The sequence below is a fragment of the Anomaloglossus baeobatrachus genome, chromosome 8 (genome assembly GCF_048569485.1).
Source record: "Anomaloglossus baeobatrachus isolate aAnoBae1 chromosome 8, aAnoBae1.hap1, whole genome shotgun sequence".
NCBI lineage: Eukaryota > Metazoa > Chordata > Amphibia > Anura > Aromobatidae > Anomaloglossus > Anomaloglossus baeobatrachus.
The window spans coordinates 17647724-17667034 of record NC_134360.1 but is presented as its reverse complement, the minus strand read 5'-3'; the positions used below and the strand labels follow the sequence as shown (position 1 = coordinate 17667034).

Genomic DNA, 19311 nt, shown 5'->3' with positions numbered 1-19311 from the left:
AGCACATTCAACTTTGTACAGAACAAAGTTTCAATGAGAATATTTCATTCATTCAGATCTAGGATGTGTTATTTGAGTGTTCCCTTTCATTTTTTGAGCAGTTTATATGTATATATGTATAGAAATGTCCATTAAAGCAAGATTTGTTAATAAATACGAGTGTGGTTTTTATAAAATGGGACACTGTGGTCAAGCTGATGGGATCGGTCTGTATAGATTACTCAGATTGAAATTGAAAGTGGGCTTTTGCCTGTATAAATAGGAACCAGTTTTCTCTGAATATCCAAAGCTGCAGATGTAGTAGAAGATCACTGAGCTCTACAGACACCAGGAATTCCGAGACAAAAGGTAAAGTGAATTAGGAAAAACACTATCTTCTATCCTGTCATTTTTTCTTTGATTTTTTCTCTCTACTTCTTTCTGAACACATGCATCATTTGGACGGCATAGAGAAAACACAATTATTTTTAGTTGCAGCGGCATAACTTGTACACAAAGAATGGTATACATACGAGGGGCTCATATTACAGGTGAGACAAATGGGCAGAGGTCTCATTGAATGTTATTCAGTAGGGTAGTAGTAGTCCTCTTAACATTTTTGAAGCATGCTCATATTGTTCTGGGGATTTTGTGGGCTAGGGGAAATGCAATCACCAGAAAAAAAGAAAAGCAATTCTGTATTAAAATGTGGTTGTTTGTTTTTTTTTTGTTTTTTTTTTATAAATACTCGTTTCTGTTTAATGACTTTTTTTCCTGCTGCTCAGCCTAAGGCTGTGTGCACATGTTGCGTTTTTTACCGCGGAAATGCTGCGTTTAGAACCGCAGCGTTTCAGTGGCAAATTGCATGCGTTCAGCTTTCCCAGCAAAGTGTATGAGAAAGCTGAAAAATCAAATGGAGGGTCTGCCCTCCTAGAAAATGGGGGATACGTTCCCTGAACGTGCCCCCATATTCTAGAAGGTCCAGAGCCGACGTGGGACGTCCAAATGGATTTTTGCGGACCCATTTTTTTCAAATTTTTTTGATTAAATTGGAGAACAAGTGAATGATTTGGGGAGTGTTTTTTCTAATAAAAATTTTTTTGTCATTTTTTTTTGCTTTTGTTTACTGTCAATTAGTTATGTCTGGTATCTGATAGACGCCGTGACATCACTAATTGCTGGGCTTGATGCCAGGTGACATTACACATCTGATATCAACCCCATTTATTACCCCGTTTGCCAACGCACCAGGGCGCGGGATGAGTTGGGGCGAAGCGCCAGGATTGGCGCATCTAATGGATGCGCCACTTCTGGGGCGGCTGTGGCCTGCTATGTTTAGGCTGGGAAGAGTCCAATAACCATGGCTCTTCCCACCCTGAGAATACCAGACCCAAGCTGTCAGCTTCACCTTGGCTGGTGATCTAATTTGGGGGGACCCCACGTTATTTTTTTTTTTAATTCTTTATTTATAAATTAAAAAAAAAGCCTGGGGAGCCCTCCAAATTGATCACCAGACAAGATGAAGCTGCCAGCTGTGGTTTGCAGGCTACAGCTGTCTGCTTTACCCTGACTGGCTATCAAAAATAGGGGGGACCCCACGCCATTTTTTTCATTATTTTTTTTGTGATAAATACTAAGCTAGGCACCCTTTAGTGCCACATGAAAGGTACTAAAGGTGCCAGCTTAGAATATGCAGGCGGGGGTGGGACGTTATATATATTTGACATCCATTCATCCATTGACGCTTTTTTGGCTGTGTGCCCGCAATCAGGTTTTGCAGCGTTTTGGGCGCTGAGTGTTTTCCCTGCGTCCATAACGCTGTGTTGTGCAGTAGAAGCACAGTGGAAGGATTTTTGGAGATCCCATGCCCACTGTGCTTCTTTTCTCCGCAGCATAAACTGACCGGTGGCGTGGCTTCCCGAGCCTCAGCATGTCAATTTATGCTGTGGAGACGAGAGTGCTCTCTGCAGGTAGCATAGAGCTAAAGTCCACAGCAGCCTGAACCCAAATCGTGGGCATGGCCAGCTGCGTTCTCCCGTGGACAACACTCACATCTCTGCAGGAAGGCTGACACTGTGTACTAGATGCCGTGTCGCTGGATCACGGCCACATAGCCTAAAAGTGAGAATATTGTTGCTACAGCAACATTTTGGGTGAAGTAGCTGTGGATTCAAAATGCTTAATATACTTCTGAATAAAATCCTTGAGGGGTGCAGATTCCAAAATGTGGTCACTTGTGGGGGTTTTCTGACGTATAGGTACCCAAAGGGCCCTGCTAATGTGACATGGTGCGCGAAGTTTATTTCAACTTTTCCAAAATTCAAACGGTGCTCCTTCCATTCCAAGCCCTCCCATTTATCCAAACAGAATGTGGAGAAGGAAATGACATCACAGGTTTTTTTTTTCCAAAGGTCTGTGTTCAACCAACTTTATTAACACTGACAAGTCTTAAAAAACGCACCTAAAAAACACGCATGGAAAACGCATGAAAAACGCATGCGTTTTCGATGCGTTTGTCTCAAAAAGCATTGTTTACAATTCTCCCCTCTGCCAGAGGGTGCGTTTTTTTCCGCGCTGAAAAAAAAGCAACGTGTGCACATAGCCTAATACCAGCAAAAAAAAGAAAAGAAAGGAAAAAAAAATATAGCAGTGACATACAAGTGAGGCCCCATGTACATGGTCGTTCATATATGTTCGTTTCTGGTAGTCTGCACATGTAACATGTTCACTCTCCTAATGACAAACACATGAGTTTCAACATACATCAGTTACTCAGCCTCTTCACCTCTTGCTGCCCTGAAGGTAAATGTAATCTGTACACACTGTATAGGGGGGACACTCTTGCTGTCATAGAGGGTCATCACTCAGGCTTTTTCAACCAAAGCTCATATTTATTCTGAGCGATAAACAAAAGAAAAATCAATAGTCCAGGAAACGAGGGGTTACGTTGCAACCAGTGGCGTAACTAGAGTTCGATGAGCCCAATGCAAAAGTTGGACCTGGGCCCCCCCATGTTGGTCAGATCGAAATCATATAAAGACATACAGGCTCCCCTCCCTCCCATTATGTAGTAATGCCCCCCATCCTGTTCTAATGTACCTCATCCTGGGCTCCTTCCTGGTAATTATGTCCTCCATCCTGGTTTATATGTCCACCTACTGTTATATACTCTCCCCCTCCTGGACCTATCTTGGTATACATGTACTCCTGTCCTGGCATATACTCTCTCCCTTCTGGGCCCCTCATAGTAAATACTGTCCCCCTCCTGGTAAATACTGTCTCCCTCCTGTTAAATACTGTCTCTCTCCTGGTATATACTGTCCCCTTCCTTGGCCTGTCCTGGTATATACTGTCCCCCCTTCTTTGACCCCTCCTGGCATATACTGTCCCCCTCCTGGCATATACTGCCGCCTCCTGGGGCCCTCATGGTATATACCATCACCCTCCTGGTATCTACTGTCAACCTCCTGGGCCCCTCCTGGTATATACCATCCCCCTCCTGGTATATACTGTCCCTGTCCTGGGCATGTCTTGGTATATACCACCCCACTCCAGGTATATACTGTCCCCCTCCTGGTATATACTGTCCCCTCCTGGTATATACTGCCCCCCTTCTGGGCCCCTCCTGGTATATACTGTCCTCCTCCTGAGGCCCTTGGGTTATATACTGTCCCCCTCATGATATATACTGTCCCACTCCTGGACCCGTCCTGGTATATACTGTCCCCTCCTGGTATATACTGTCCCCCTCCTGGGGCCCTCCTGGTATATACTGTCCCTCCCTGGTATATACTTTCCCCCTCCTGGGCCCGTCCAGGTATATAGCGTCCCCCTCCTGGGGCCTTTCTGGTATATACGGTTTCCCCCAGTATATATGTCCCCACGCTGGCAAATAGGTTTCTGTTCTGTCTAACACAAAAAATACATTGTACTCACCCTCCCTGGCTCCCATATTGTGCGGCGTCCTCCTGTGTAGCCAGCAACTTCCATCACCGTCCATGCTATAGCAATGTATGACACCAGTCACTTGGACGCTTCTGTTTGGCTAGCAGCGTGTATCGCAGTGCAGGAACCTGACGGGTCTTTGTGCTGCGATGCATTTCAGTTGGATGTGCACCCTCGGACACACATCTAGCTGGGGCTGGCGGGCCCGTTCACAGTCTTGATCCCTGCGACTGCGATTATTACGCCCCTGGTTGCAGCTACCGTTGACTCGGCTCATGTAGCTCCGTACTGTTCAGCACACACTGAACTGATCAAATCCAACACATCTTCCCCATACGTTTTTAAATACACCGTATTCTATTACGGTACTCAGAATCACATAATCTTAAAGGCAATTTGTTGCAATTTTTTTTGTATTAATAATTATTAATCATAAAATCAATTATTTTTAATACAAAATGTCATGTACTGTTTATGTATTTATGTATATATATTTTTTTTCTGGAGCTGCCAGTTTTGATTTGCTGGTGTGTAAGGGTATGTGCGCACGTTGCGTACTAGCCCAGCACCGTAAAAGGTGCGCTTCAGAGCGCAGCTGAAAAGCTCCGTTCTGAAGCGCATGGTGCCGGTGAGAACGTGCGCTCTGCCTGCAGCTCCTGCCATAGACAGAGCAGGAGCTGCCGGCAAAGCGCACGGAAGAAGTGACATGTCACTTCTTTTTGCGCAGCGCTTCGGCAGTAGCCGAAGCGCTGCGCACTAAAACGCCACGTGCGCACGGCCCCTGCACAATCTCCATAGACTGTGCAGGGGACGCAGGACGCATGCAGTTACGCTGCGCTGCAAAGCGCAGCGTAACTGCATGAATTTACGCAACGTGCGCACATAGCCTAAGTGTCTGAGCATGATATTTACACACTGCAAATAGGACAGCCCCTGTACATAGGTGTCAACAGCATCTCCTACACTGTGAAATGGGCATATCACCAAGTTCTTAGGTGTGGAAGGAGTTGAGCGTTATTTTATTGCTGTACTCTGAACTACAATTTCCTCCTTTCTCCACTCACAGTGTTCTGAAGCTAGCGGTGACAGGGGAGAGGAAGCGTGTACTTTCGGGCACTGGTGGTGACAGAAGCTCTAGGGCTGTAAAGTGTAATGATTGTGCTCACTGTACCTGGTGCTCAGGAGAATAAAATGTTCCTATAGAAAAAAACTCCGGCACTCTTAAGTATTGAGAGTAAATTTTGACTTTATTAGCAGGTAATTATCAGCGGTGATCACTGGCTCTGCAGCACTTAACCCTTCATAGCGGTTATCACTTTAACACTTCCCAATTGGGATTCATTGTACAAATTACCACTTCTACTTTTTCTCTCTCATTCAGAGGTTTGAGACGCTACCTTTGAGAACAGTTTTCTCATATTAAAAGGAGTTTTCTTTTACTCCAAGCACCCATAAACAGTTTATGAAGAAGGCATGAGCCGAAACGTTATTAACTTACTGATAATTACCTGCTAATAAAGCCAAAATGTACTCTCAATACTTAAGAGTGCCGGAGTTTATTTCTATAACAAGCTCTAGGGCAGTGGCAGTGAGTACAGGTCGGGCAGCTAAATTATTTTCGCCACTGGAAAAAGTCACCAACGCAGGACTGCTGTGAATGATGACAGCAGTGCTGCAGCACTAATCTCTTCCAGTGGTGAGAACAGATTGTAGCCTCGTGTTAGTAGTACAATATCAGGCAGCAAAAGTGCACTCACTGCTGATGTCACTGCAGTGTTCAGAGAACAGCAGTGTAATCATCCCGCTGCTGAGCTATGAACACTGACCCCGCTCTGCTCAGTCAGTGCAACGCCTCATTCAGACGTCTGTGTGTGCAGCGACATCTGAATGGAGCTTTACTGCTGGATCTGCAATGCGCTTCAGAAGTCTGTTAACGCAAATGCAGCAGTAAACTCTGCATTACACCTTCAATATGTCCAGGGAGAAGGAGTTGTCCGACTGCTAAACTCTTTCCTATTGACACATTGAGGTAGACGCAGAGGGTCCTTTACAAACTTTGTTGATAGGAAAAATGACAAGACTTGTTGGAGGGTTACTTTGACTTCTAGGCAATCCTAGGTGGCACCAGAGTTCATCTTCTTCCTCCCTGAAGAGGCAATTTGAATATTTCCCAGAGGACCATTGCAGCTTATAAGTCTTCTCACTGGCATGCTGGAATGGTGTGTTAGTCTTTGTAAGGAGAATAGCTTCCCCTTTAGACTACGTCTTAGCCTCTCATACAGCCAGATCAGATCTCATACTTTGCACTGATGAGGGACAACAGTCCCGAAACATCGTGTCTGCAAATTGAGGTTTTGATCTGTCATAAATCCTAAGTCATAAGACAAGACTCGCTGGAGGGTCACTTTGACTTTTAGGATTGCTACCTTGAATAGGTGGCACCAGAGTTTGTCTTCATCCTCCCTGAAGAGACAATTTGAATACTTAGTATAAGCATTTGACATGTCTTAAGTACATAGCTTACTCATGGTACAGGACACAATGTAATTGTATAACATGGCAGGTAATTAGAAGGCAAGACAGAAGAGACTGTCAAACTAGTCATCAGCATGAGCAGTACAATTGGTTGAGCGCTAACCAGGAAACATAATAAGTCACTGACTGTGCTAAACTGAGGTAAGCAACCAAAAAGGCTGAAGATCTTGCAAGAGACAATCAACATGTCTACCACTGAAGAGAATGGTGAGGCTAGTGCAAAGGTTGATGGGAAACTATGGAGGTCTGAGGAGCAAACGTTAGCTTGTACAGGCAACAAATGAGGAAGTGATAAACAAGTTGCAATGAGAGAACATGCCAACATATGGCGGTGTTGAATTATTGCCTTGTGATAATTAATCAATAGTATAAAAATATAAGTCAATCTGCATTTTGTGCATGACAATGTCAGTATTACATTGCAGTCACCCACAAAATGTATCTGTGCTGTGATCCTAAACTTCATTCTCCCTTATCATTTTGAAAACACCCAGAAGGTGAGGGAAGGAGACATCATACACCCGCAGTCAGATCCCGCCCACATTTACTGCAGTTGTAATGCAAGCCATCGGTACAGTAGGATTACATGGCAAATTTCAGCAGCTGCTCCCCCTAGTGTTTACAAGTAGAAAATATCAAAACTGTTCAAATTACTTTTCATATTTTATACCAATAAAAAAAAAAAATCAAAAAATTAAAAAAGTATATACACTTGGATTCAAATGATAAATATGAGCATTAAATAATCAGAATATACCCTTACAAATTACAAAAGGAGCTGTCAATCTTTATAAAAATCAAGAAAACAACCAAGTCATATAAAGGATTTTCTCTGGCTGCAGCTCAGCCTCACCTGGCATGAATCATGTGCATACCTGGAGTGGGATTTAGCCAGTTTTTACCTCTCTCCGGGGGTCCGCTCTGCTGATTCTCAGGCCGGCTTTGTGCACTTTATGGGTATGTTTACTTAACTGGCTGGGTTTCCATTCATTGTTTATGTCTTTATACCTAAATCTGACTGTTCATTTGCATCCATTTAGCACCCCTTGGTGGCTAAACCTGTTCATTTTGACTATGAGCTTTGACTCTGTTTAACTACTTTACTCTATCATTGCAGAGCTTGCTCTTTACCAGCACCTGTATTTTTTCACTAGTGATTTTTGGATCCTGTTCTATATACTGAATGTATCCCTGTCATTTCAGAGTACATACTCGTATTTTAGTACTTATCTAGTGCTGGTTCTTAGTATCTGTCTATATGAAACAATTGTCAAAACTTTACATCATGCTTTATATGTGCTGGATGCCTTGTCTATTTTATATGTATTAACATTTGACCCAGCCTGTCAGATATATTTTTTCTATTTGTGCCCTATATGTATTTGTTATCATGTACAATCATTTTTACCTGCCGGCCTGTTTTGCCACTGATCCTTTTGTGCCAGTTGCTATTTATTAAACATATTTGCACTTTACTCCTTGTCCTCCTGTTTTTGTCTGATGTTTAGAGTGTGCTAAGACAGGTGCCATGTTTTCGTTTTTCTGTTTTTTTTCTTAATTTTTGGTCCTTATGTATACTAATATATACACAATAGTTAGACATTATCAAATAAAGAGGCCCAGGTCAGAGGACATTATTAAATAAAGGTCCCAGGATGGAGGACATTATTACAGAAAGGGGTCAGCATGGATGAGCTTATTAAAGGATGGGGGACATTATTAGAGGAAGGAGCCAGGATGGGTGACATAACTACTGTATGCGGGTCATTAGTTTATGGTAACATGATTACTCTATGGGCCAAGTAGGGGACATTTTAACTGCTGTGATATATTTTACTTTTGAGGATACTGTTTTCATACGGAGAACAAAAAGGGAGGTCCAGTTACTGAGCAGGGAGGCACTATGTTGCTTCTTTTCTTCATCTTGTGAAGTGTAAAAGTTGGGGAAAAAGTGGGGAATGTGCTCTGGAACTGAACAGTTACAAATGTCTCTGTGTTACTTTTGCAGAGACAAGTCCTGGCTGGAAATCATAGCGGTCAGCATAAAGCGAAGATGAATTATTTCAACTAGAGACATCACTGGTAAGTCACTGTATTACCTGTGCAGTATACACTATATACAGAGATCCTGTGTATAATGTCACCAGTGATCACTGTGTTACCTGTACACTATATACAGAGCTCCTGTGTATAATGTCATCAGTTATCACCATATTACCTGTATACTATATACAAAGCTCCTGAGCATAAGGTCACTAGTGAAAATTATACAGTATTATCTGTAGTTTACAATATTTACAGATTTTCTGTGTATAATGTCACCAGTGATCACTGTATACCCTTTACACTATACACAGGGCTGTATTCAGTATTCATGCTGCCCTTGGAACTTAAGTTGTCACACCCCCTTACTGGTAAGTCAGACTGAGGGTATGTGTGTATAACATTGTTTTCAGGTGGATCTGCTCCGTAACTCACCTGAAAAAGTACTAATTAAACCCTAAAAACCTGGATATATGCCCTGTAGTGTACAAATAACTTGCTGATCATATGTTCAGTCATCTTTTGAACTTCTTTTAACCACTTCAGGTTTCTAAAGATGCGAAGTGGTTGAATGAAGTGGCCTAACCATTCCTCAGGCGACTTCTGCTTGTAAGCTGCTCAATAGTTTATTTAATACAATTTAATTAAAAAACAGTCCCCAAAAGATATCAGAAAAGATGACATTTAAAAAAGCAAAAATAGTAGCAGTGTCCTGAAACGTCTTCTGAGTGAAAAAAAACAATGGAATTCGCACACATCTAAGGCTATGTGCGCACGTTGCGTCAGAGTACCTGCAGTTTATTCTGCACGTTTTCCTTCCCTTGGTTTTTGACCAAATGGCTTTTGGCAATTTTTTAGCGCTAAAAACGCATGCGTTTTTACCGCGTTTTTAGTGCGTTTTTAGCGCTTTTTACCTGCGTTTTCACCTGCGTTTCTGCAGATGCGTTTTGTAGATCAAGACACTGAGAAATAAAGTTGGATTAGTCAAAAAGAATGAAAAAAGAGACAAAAAAAGATAAAATTAACTTTTAATAAAATTATATGGAAAATATCAATTATAATGAAATATTAGCGGTTATGCACATTATAACAGAAAAATAAGTCAAGTTTATTATTTTTTAGCATTTAAATTTTCGGCTATTGTGTGTGTGTAAAGGAACATTAGAACCCTTTAATTTTTGACCAGAAAAGCATGCGTTTTTGGAGCCAAAAACGCTGGGAAAAAGCAGGTAAAAAGCATGAAAAACGCAGGAATTGTGGTTTTGGTTGCGTTTTGCCATTTCTCATTGACTCCAATGTTAAGGAAACGCTGCAGAAATGGCAAAAACAACTGACATGCTGCTTCTTTTTCAGCATGGTTTTTGACCACAAATATGCAAATTAAACGCTGCAGAAAAAAAAGCAAAGTACAGACAGGATTTCTGCTTTTCCCATAGACTTTGCTGGAAAACAAAAACGCATGCGTTTTGGCACAAAAACGCTGCAGCTAAAAACGCTACAGAAACGCGGGAAAAAACGCAACGTGCGAACATAGCCTTAAACACATTGTGTGCATATACCCTTTAGATAACAAGTTAAGCCCTCACATAAAAATTTGACAAAAGTTGTCAGAATCCGCCAATATCGACAGATTCAGCCCACAGTCTAATGTGTATGGGTGCCTCTGACTGGTGATGTCCGGAGAAATAAGGATCCAGTATGTCAGATTTCGGTCTTAAGATACTTATATTCTCTACATCATGAGAAACCTCCAGAGATGTCTGGAAACGGCTCTCTTATATCGAACACAGGAGCTCTCGGCAAAGTGAGCAGTCCTGTATACAGGAGAGTCTGGATAGATAGCTGCTGGCCGAATGATCAGACAGCTGCCTATAAGTATAGGGGCTTTAGTTAAACACTTGTTCAGATGACAAATACGGCCTAATTCAGATGGCTGTATTACCAGTCTGGCACAATGAATCTATAATGATCAAGTACCATGTCTAATAAATTACAACATCTACATTGATAAATCACCAGAATCACAGTCAGTACAAGACTAGATTACCAGAACTATTACGAAGTATAATCCTATTGCTGCATCTGCATTTAATTGAAGTAAACTCGAGACTACAGAACAGGAGGACTTGGGTATTCTGGTTACAAGTAAGCTGAGCAGCACTCAATGTCAAGCAGCAGCTGCAAAAGCAAACACAATTTTAGGGTGTTTAAAAAGAGATTAAATCCTGAGATCCTAAGGTATTGATAACCCTCTAGAAATCACTTGTAAGGCCACATCTAGATTTGGGTTCCATATTTTAAAATGGATATTCAGAAGTTAGAATCAATTCAAAGGCGGCAACTAGACTATTACAAGAGTTGGAAGGCCTCCCATATGATGAGACATTGGAAAAGTTGGGCTTGTTTAGCTTTAGCTGTGCTAAAAAAACATATCAGAGGAGCTCTCATTTATATGTATAAATACATGTGTGGTCAATACAAAGTGCTAGCACATGACTTATTCCTTTCAAAGACAATACTAAGGACCAGGGGGCAGTCACTGAGAGGGGAAGAAAGGTGATTCTGGCAGCTAACTAGTAAAGGGTTCTTTACAGTTAAAGCAGTCAGACTGTGGAATGCCCCACCGCAACAGATAGTAATGGCAGACACTATATCAGCATTTAAAAAGGGCTGATTTCCACAGTACACATATCATTGTGAGTTATAGATAATTTAGTGACACAAATAGATAATTGGTGGAGCAAGGTTGAACTTAATGGACCTAGGTCTTTTTTTCAACCTATGTAACTATGTCAGTACATGACTACATCACCAGAACCACAACCATCATTACATGAATACATCATTAGAACCAGTCAGTACATGACTATATCAATGTCACAATAATCACTACAGAAATGCAGCACCAGAACCACCATCAGTACATGAATACATCACCAAGGTTAGTACAGCGATCACTTGCAATGTCAGGTTAACCCCTAGCATACACACTTTTATTGCATGAAACTGCAACTCCCAGTATGTCCTTAACAATGGTAAGGAGATTACTGGAGCTATTGTTGTTACCAGCCATCATCAAACTAAGGACCATACAGGAACCACAGTACTGATTAGTTGAAGGTAGAAGCACTAGTAAACATTTAAAGAGAAACTTAAAGGAATGGTCAGAAGGCAAAATAATTTTCATTCAAAATTCCTATTAACTGCCAATATTTAAACTATTTTCTAATATACTTGCATTAATACTTCCTTATCCTTACTTAACTACACTATCTAACTGCTATTCTCTCTATTTTTTATATTTCCCTTTTGATGACTCTTCATTTGGAATATCCCAGTGAATGCTGGGATACTTAAGGATTCATCAGGGGGCAGAGGCTGCAGTCACTGTCTCAGCCTCTGCCTCCTCACTTGAATGAAGCATCATCAGTGCCACTCGTTTCAGGGTGACGTCAGGTGACATCACTGGTCCCCGCACAATGGGTATTGGGACACCGCTCTGGTGCCAGCTCATTACTGCTGATCACAGCCGACAAAGTGCACTGCATGCAGGGACTAGTCCAAGCCCTGAAATGAGCATCACCCCATTTCAGGGAGGGGACTGTGGTAGTGACCACAGCATCTGCCCCTTGATAATGCTCTATTTGAGTGTCCCAACATGCACTGTGATTCTCAAATGACGCGTCATCAAAAAGTAAAATCGGGAAAAAAATAGAAACGCAATTACATAGTGTAGTTAGGGAATGGTAGTGTCATGGGGACTATTGAGTAGCAGGAAACTGGGGGCTAAGCTGACTTTCAGACTAGGGGCCCTATGCTATCTGAGTCTCCTTCCTGGCTCTGCTCCAGACCAGCCCTGATCGTATACCTCCTCCCCCGGGGGACCCAGGGCAGGAGTGTGATTTAACCTACAAAATTAGAGATACAGGGGAAACCAAAACTCAGTCACACAGCACGCACACAAAAAGGTATAAGACAATAAGAGGTAAGGAGGAAAACAATGGCAAGGTGGAAACAACAAGACAACAGGTAAACTCCACAACAACACCAAGCACAAAGCAACTCTTTCTCCAGCAAGTGTGGGAAACCACAACTCCCAGACCGACACAGCATAAACTATAATTGCCGTAGGTAGATTTCCTCCAGCATAAATTTGAGTGGAGCAGATGTGATTGGCTTCTTTACAACATGTGATCAAAAAACATAACAAGCAGAGGTTAACTCTTGCTAGCCTGTCTACGAGCAGACAGCAGGTCGACGCCCGGGTCTACCTGTGTTGATCAGAGACACCAGAGAAACCATCAAGCCGAGTGTCAGAATCAAATCAATCAAATCAAATCAAATCAAATAAGCTTTATTGGCAGGACCAAATACAAATTAGTTTTGCCAAAGCAAGTGTACATTAGGGCCTGGGGCTGTGGGGATGGTGGGTGGGGATTGTAGGAAGGATGGATGGGGCACATCCAGGGTGGGGACTGTGGGGGCACTTCTAGGATGGGGGCTATGGAAGTCCATGGCTTATGATGGGGCATATCCACGGTGGGGACTGTGGTAACGGTGGATGGGGCATATCCAGGGTGGGGATTGGGGGGCCACATCTGGGATGGGGGGCTATGGAAGTCCATGGCTTATCATAGTTCTCTTTCTCGAAGTCTATGACATTCGCTCACATACCGCGCTGCTATCTCCACTGCGCTCTCTTCTTCCCCCAGCAGGATATATATTTTCTCTTCCTCCTTCATGGAGCTGAAATCCGGGAAGAGATGGGAGAGTCTCCTGAAGTGAGTGTCCCTCACTGCTGAGTACTTGGTGCAGTGTAGCAGGAAGTGGGTTTCATCCTCCAGGGCCTCCAGGTCACAGTGTTGGCACAGTCTGTCCTCCCTTGGCTTGTAGCTCTGCTTGTGTCGACCGGATTCGATGGCTAGACTGTGGGCACTGAGTCTATATCGGCTCAGGGTCCTGCGGTCTCTGGGGTCCGGGATTTTCTCCAGATACGGGGCCAGTCTGTAGTCTCTCTGTAGACTCTGGTACGTGGTTAGTTTCTGTGAGGTGTTGATGTCGGTCCTCCAGTCACTGACATACCTCTCCTGGCCCTCGTCTACCATCTTCCTGATTCTGGTTCTTGTCAGGCTGCTGTGATTGGTTATTTTGTCCAGTTGGGTTTGGGAGAGCTGTGCCAGGGGTCCTGGTTCATCTGGCCCACGTATATGTATCAGAGCTTTGTGGTGATGGGAGCTTGGATTGCTACTCTGTAGGTGAGCCTGAAATGATAGTGACCTCTTCAGAGCTGCTAGGTGTAGAGGGAATCTGCCCAGCTCAGCTCGACAGGCGCTGTTGGAGGTGCTTCGATGGACCTGGAGAAGGTGCTTACAGAATTCCAGGTGGAATATTTCTGTTGGGCTGGAATCCCACCTTGACCAATCTGGGTAAGTGTGAGGGCCCCAGACTTCGCTGCCATACAGGAGGATTGGGGCAATGATGGAATCGAAGATTTTTAGCCAGACCCTCACTGGTGGCTTCAGATGATACAATTTCCTTCGGATGGCATAAAAGGTTTTGCAGGCCTTGTTTTTCAGGGTCTCTATGGCTTGTTTAAAGCTCCCTGACTGGTGAATTTCCAGGCCCAAGTAGGTGTATTTGTCTGTTCCTGTTAGAGTGCAGCCGTTTACGACAAATGAAGGATGCTGGTCAAATCTTCTTTTTCTCTTCTGGAACACCATGATGTTGGTTTTCTTTAGATTGATCGGTAGTGCCCATGTGGAGCTGAATTTCTCCAAAATTTGTAGGTTGTCTTGGAGACCTTTCTCGGTTGGTGACACCAGCAGTAGGTCATCTGCATAGAGCAAGAATTTCACCTGGGCGTCATGGAGTGTGAGACCTGGAGCAGGTGAAGATTCCAGAGCAGCAGCCAGCTCATTGATGTAAATATTGAAGAGCGTTGGACTTAGGCTGCAGCCCTGTCTGACTCCTCGGCTCTGCTGGAAATAAGCCGTTCTTCTACCGTTCACACTCACGCTGCAGAGGTTCTCGGTGTAGGAGCTTTTGATGACATCGTAGGTCTTTCCTCCTATTCCGCTTTCCAGCATTTTTAAGAACAAGCCCGGGTGCCACACTGAGTCAAAGGCCTTTTTAAAGTCTACAAAGCAGGCGTATATCTTCCCATGCTTTGTATTGTGGACGTGGCTCTGAATGAGACTGTGCAGGGTGTAGATGTGGTCCGTGGTGCGGTGGTTTGGCACGAACCCTGCTTGGCTTTTGCTCAGGACATTGTGCTCGGTAAGGAAACTGATGATCCTTTTGTTTAGGATGCTGTTGAACAGTTTTCCCAAGTTACTGCTGACACATATGCCTCTGTAGTTGGCAGGGTCATACCTGTCCCCACTCTTGTGGATCGGTGTAATGAGTCCTTGGTTCCAGGTACGAGGGAAGTAGCCAGCACTCAGCACAATGTTGAACAGTTTAACCATTGCAGCTTGAATTTCTGGTGGGCTGTACTTCAACATCTCTGGGGGGATTCCATCCAGACCACTAGATTTTTTACACTTTATGGAAGTGATTTTCTCTGCAACTTCCTGTAATGTAATTGGTGTGTCCAGTGGGTTTTGGAAGTTTTTGATTTTCTCTTCCATTGCCTTTAGTTTTGATGTTATGTTTTCCTGCTCTTGGCTTAGTCCTTCTTTTGGGATGTCTTTGTAGAGGTCTCTGAAGTACTGGAGCCAGATGTTGCCATTTTGGATATGGGTATCAGTCTTTTTCTTGCTCTTTGTGTCCATGTGGCTCCATATTTCCCAGAAGGAGTTGTCTTGGAGGGCGTCTTGGAGTTGGCTAAGTTTGGTAGAGATGTAGCTCTGCTTCTTCCTCCTGAGGATGGTTTTGTACTGCTTTTGTATGGTGTCATAGGCTTCCCTCAGGTCTGGGTTGTTGGGGTCTCTGTGTTTATTGTTTGAGGCTGTTCTCAGGGTCTTTCGAACGGCTTTACACTCTTTGTCAAACCAACCATTGATCTGCTTTTCTTTTGGCCTCTTGTAGTTGACTTGTTTGAGGTCGGACAATTTGGCCATGGTGTGGAATATTTTGTTGAGGTCTTTTGCAGCTTGATTCACTCCTTCTGGGTTTGACTTGTACTTGTAGCTGTAGAAGTTGTGGAGCATCTCTTGTAATTCCGGTCTGTTGGGAGCCTCTTTATATTTTATTTCTGACGTCTTGGACCATTTATAGGATGGAGGTCGGTTGTAGAGGCTGCTCTGCTGTGGCTTTTGTGTGGATGGTTTCTCTGTAGATTTTATGTACAGGAGAAGTTGGCTGTGGTCTGACAGGTGCGTTTGTGGGGTGACTATGAAGGCGCTAATATTTGCCGGGTCCATATCTGTAATGGCGTAGTCTACTACACTCCTTCCTACATGGGAGTCTAGTGTATATCTTCCCAGTGAGTCTCCCTTTGTACGTCCATTAAGAATATGAAGACCTAAACTTTTACATAAGTTCAGGAGCTTTTTGCCACTTTTGTTGACTGTACTGTCATAGCTGTTTCTCTCTGAGTGTTCTGAGTCGTGACTGTCATTCTCTGCCCCAAATATGTAGATGTTTCCGTCTGTGGTCAGAAAGTCTTTTTCTCTCCCTGTTCTTGCATTGAGGTCTCCAAAGATGAGAACTTTGCCCAGGACCTGATAATGGGTGGCTTCTTCTTGTAAGATCTCAAAGCTGTCTGGATTGAAGTAGGGGGACTCTGGCGGTGGTATATAGGTGGTGCAGAGGTAGACATCGGACTGAGAGGTGAGGATGGAGCTGCTGATTCTGATCCATATGTGGCTGCCTCCTCTCTTCACTGGTGTGATGTACTGTATCTGTAATATGAAGAGTCTGACACTGCCATGACAGTTGGTGAGTTTCGTGCAAAACTCTGTATGACAGGTAAGGAAATTTTTAATGCAGGTATATTAGAAAATAGATTAGACAATGGCACTAAATAGACAGAGATTTAAAATGAACATTACTTTGCCTTTTGAGCACCCCTTTAACTTTTGGGAGATATCTTGTTGTAGGTCCATTAATTCTCAGCAGATTAGTGCAGCAATCTGTCTTGAGTCCCCGATAGATGAAGTGCAGGGCTCAGGAGACAGGACTATGACTTTCTACTGCATCTGCTCGGCTCTGTGTGATCTCCTGTCTCATGAGCTGCACTATTCTAGGAGGTCTTTTGAGATATTGGTGGGAGACCCTAAAACATAAATAACAATTTCTCAAAAGTTTAATTACTCTTTTAGGTGCATTTACACTGCAGCTGATTATCGGTCTAGTTTTGCAGGTGCAGTTTTCATGCCAAGAGATGCAGAAATGGTGCAGGAATTTCTGCAGCAAATAATAAACGTGTGCATGTAGCGGGGAGCCAACACATGGATGAGGGGGTTCCCCTTCACTTGAAATTGTGCATGTGTTACATAGGTTGAAAAAAGACCTAGGTCCATACAATTCAACCTTTCTCCACCAATTATATATTTTGTCACCAAATCATTTATAACCAACAATGTTATGTGTACTGAGGAAATCATCCAGCCCTTTATTTTATGACTTAAGTTTTTATTAAATTTTTCTAGAACAAACAGAAAAAAAAGAAAGGCATAGACATAGCCCACAAGCATATGGGCAAAAACACAGTAGCTGATACCTAAGTAAATTTCCAAACACAAAAGGATAGGGGAAAGGGTAGGTAGGTAGAACACCAGCAAACGTAGATAGGTGTACTGATCCCTATTGACCCAAAATGTATCCCAAAGGGTCCAAATACTCTCAAAGTGGTGTCTCCTATTATTTGATAAGGCTGAAAGATACTCCATTTATCTCACCTTTTGTATCCAGGATTGGAGGTCAATGAGTGAAGGGGTATCTATTGACTTCCAACTACGAGCAATCAAACACCTGGCAGCTGTTATGTATAAAAAAAGCTTTTTTGCTCTTTTGCCCAGTTGAAATGGTGGGATATTGAATAGGCAGAATTTGGGGTCCAGAGGTATCTGGAGCTCAGCTACTTTGTTAATGAGAGACTTTACCGACCCCCAAAAAGTTTGAATAGTAGGGCATGACCAAAACAAATGTGACACATCTCCTCCTGTATTCCCATACCTCCAACAGCTGTTAGGTACAGCTGGATTAAGTTTATATAGGAGAGAGGGGGTATGATACCAGTACGTGAGTAGCTTATATTGGTTTCCTTTGTAGACATAGCATCAAGATGTTTTGGATGCAATATTCCATATGTGTTGCCAAACGCAGAGAGGTATGGTCTCTCCCAGAAAGTCTTCCCATTTGCTCATATATGTATGCTTCTGATGGTCATCCGGATAGGGGTTATCCAATAAAACTGACTCTGGATCGGTTATGAGCTTTCTTCCATGACAAGCGCCAAAAGAATTCCCTCACTTTATTTTTCACAAAGCCTTTATAGTTCTAGGTAAGAAAAGGGTGTAGACAAAATATAGTCCAATCAAATATCGTAGGCTACACTCAGGACATATAGCAATTTGCATAGTCTCTGCTGGATTGTCAGTCCATACGTTGAGAATTCTTCTGCTCCCCACGTTCTTGGGTGTTGTCCAGGATGTAAGAGCCTCCTTTAACTTACATATGCTTACATATTGTATTAAGGAAAATCATTGAATGAATATATATGTATGTGTTAGTAAGAAACAAAAGCATTCATAAATATGTGTGTTAGGCTACATCAACTAAACTACATATTTAGGTCTGTGAAATGGCTGAATTAAGTATTTCAGGTTACTCAATTTTTATCTTCAACAACCCTTAGTAGAGACCCCAGCTCTACATAATGTTTCAAAAATTGTAGGGGTGGAGACCCAACCAAAGAAAAAAGGGAGTTCATGAAATGTCTTATTTGCAAATATCGGTACTGTGAACTGGCTGGTAAGTTGAATTTAGTGGATAGGCTGGTATAGGGTAGTATTTTGGTCTCTCACGATAATCATTCAATAATTTGGGGTTGAAAAGGAATGAGATCAAGGGAGAATGCTCAGAGCTAAGTGTAAACGTTCTGGAGCAATACGATTGGATCACGCTGGGATATGACGTAGGTCGGTCGCCCAAGAATATTTAGCTATATCAGGTACTCCCAATCCCCACCTCAATTTACTATCAAGCTAGGTCATTTTCTTGATCCTATGTCTCTTATGGGCCCAGATAAATTGAAGTATAAAAGACTGTGCATTGCGTAACTCTCTACATATTTTACTTTGGTTAACCTTATAGCCAGAAAGTTTACCAAAATGGCTTAGCAGGGCGTCCAAATTTGGGAGGGTAGTATGCGGCTCCGACAATATCAGTAGAATGTTGTCCCCAAATAAAGATAGCTTGAACTCTCTGTCCCTTACCATTACCCCCCCAAATAGTAGGGTCAATGCGAATAGCTACAGCCAACGGTTCTATACATAAAAGAAAAAAAGGGGGGGACAGGGGGCACTCCTGACATGTACCATTATAGATTTGAGAAGGCTGAGTTGTGGCATAAGGAAGTCTGACCTAGGCCGAGGGATGAGAATACAGACTTCTCAGGGCAGTAACAAATGCACCTGTAATTCCAAAATGGTGTAATGTTTCAAACATGAATGGCCACCCCAGCCCGTCAAAGGCCTTTCACATCTAAAATAAGGAGTGCCTCATTTTCCATTTTATTAACCACCTCGATCAGATCTACTATCTTACTTGTGTTGTCGCCCCCCTCTCTACAGGGAACAAATCCCAGCTGGTCCTAATGAACAAGGTGAGGGATGAGGGACTGAAGCAGATAAGATGCAGCAC

At 42.9% G+C, this 19311-nt stretch overlaps 1 protein-coding gene across 1 annotated transcript in view; it reads left to right on the top strand.

The window, feature by feature from the left end:
• The first annotated feature begins 296 nt into the window (after positions 1-296).
• The window catches only part of LOC142249617 (interferon-induced very large GTPase 1-like), a 32526-nt gene continuing 13511 nt past the window's right edge, over positions 297-19311 (top strand). The window contains exons 1-2 of the mRNA XM_075321347.1: positions 297-348; positions 8468-8541. The gene's annotated coding sequence lies outside the window, so the exon portion shown is untranslated. The remainder of the gene's footprint in view (positions 349-8467; positions 8542-19311) is intronic.